Source organism: Octodon degus, unplaced genomic scaffold, assembly GCF_000260255.1.
Source record: "Octodon degus isolate 3935 unplaced genomic scaffold, OctDeg1.0 scaffold00131, whole genome shotgun sequence".
NCBI lineage: Eukaryota > Metazoa > Chordata > Mammalia > Rodentia > Octodontidae > Octodon > Octodon degus.
Genome location: NW_004524707.1, coordinates 7,694,742 through 7,696,691, shown reverse-complemented (window position 1 = coordinate 7,696,691; position 1,950 = coordinate 7,694,742).

Below are 1,950 nucleotides of genomic sequence, written 5' to 3'. Positions count from 1 at the left end.
CAAGTAGGTGCTTTAGACCACTGAGCCATCTCTCCAGCCCCTACACACATTTCTTATAATGTGCTTGTCACAACAGATTCTGACTTCCATAAACACTTTGAAGAAAGCCTGCTTTTTCATATCCTTCTCTTGTATACAAGGAAGCACAGAGAAATGCTGAACAAAGCACTTTTTCTGAAAACTTTCTGATGTCTTCTCTAAGTTCATTCTTATATAAAGGAGGATATTTTACTTGTTTTTTTGAAACAAGATCTTGCTATGCCGTTCAGTTGACCTTGAACCCACTATGTAATCCAGGCTAGCCTTAAAGTCATGGCAATCATCCTGCCTTAGTCTCTCAAGTGCTGGGATTATAGGCATGCACCACCACCTCTGGCTTAAGGAGGGTATTTACAACCTATTAACTTTGCGATGTGAATTTCAGTTGTATCACATTAAGTTTTAGATCTTAAACGTCCTTCAAAGTTTATCAGATAAAAGGCTTGTTTCCCAGTACCTGACATTATTGGTGGTAGGTAGACCCTTTAAAAGGCAGGCCCTACTATAAGGAAGTTATCATTGGAGGTGTGTAAGATGTTTTGTCTTAATTTCAGACAGTGAAATTAAGCTCAACTGCCTATGTTGTAGGGTAATAACAATAAGCTTCTCTTCTGGAGGGTTAATAACCTAAGTTTGCAGACTGAAAATTAGAGCAAAAGAAGGGCTGTAAAGACAGCCAACATTTTGGCCCTAGCCTTTCAAGGTCAGTGAAGACTGAGGACATAGGAGAACCTGCACTGTAACATCATGTAACTCAGTTGTGTCCCAAATTTTCTGATCAAGGAGATTATGGGGCCACAGAGGAAAGTGATCGATGATGTAAAGTGTGCCTAAGGGGAGTCACATGGAGAGAAAACATTCTCTTAGGCTTTCACCCAGAACAAACTGGCCAAGCAATGGCCGTGACTCATCCACATGGCTGACATTGACAAAGGATCTACAAACTGTGGTACAGGGTTTCAGGATAAATCCTGAGGGGATTTGACTGACCTGATCAGATGCAAAAGCTACATTTCTTGTTATATAGGTCTTGCTTTATCTTGGTCTTAACCATCTAGTAGAGAAGTATAAAACGAAGTATAAAAAGGAAAGCCATATTAATATGCTGAACTGTAAAAGGCTCAAGTCAACAACATCTGACATTGCCAGTCTTACAGAAAACCCACTATTATGGACTACTGGACTGTATTGGAATATTTTGCTGAATTCACACACCTATAATATCTAAATGACAATGGATTATCTTTCTCTGACAAAACTATACCAAAAAAGGGGATACAAATGAAGAACCATTTTGTATCTGTCAATTCAAAATAGCTACAATAGATATACAGCTACAGTCTCTTAATTCAATGAATAGAAATACTTGTTCTAATAGTGTTTGTGGACAGGTTTTGAAACTGTTTCATTGCTATTTGTTTCTCAATAAAATTATTTTTTAAAAATCATTGGAGGTATGCCCTTGAAAAGAACCTTGGAACTCTGGCCTTTCCTATCTTACTGTTTTCTTCTTGACAGCAGGAAGGTGGGCAGCTTTGTTCCAGCATCACTCCCCAAATTGTTGGGCTACAAGCCCAAAACCAAAAGAACCAACTGACTATGGACTGGAACCTTGGGTATCATAAGCTGAACTAAAACTTTTTTCCTCTTTACATTGATTTATTTCAAGTAGGTTGTCACGGTGATGAAAAGCCAATTTCACTCAGTGACTTTCTAGATGAAGTGTTACCATTTCTTTTTTATTCTTTTTTATGGAACTGGGAATTAAACTCAGGCCCTTGAGCTTGCCTGGCAAGTGCTTTTTATACTGAGCCATCTCCCCAGCCCCTACCATTTCTTAAATAGTTCCTGAAGTTTTGCCACTAAAATAAAAACTTCATGGGGGCCTGCCCTTAGCTCAGTTGTTTAAGC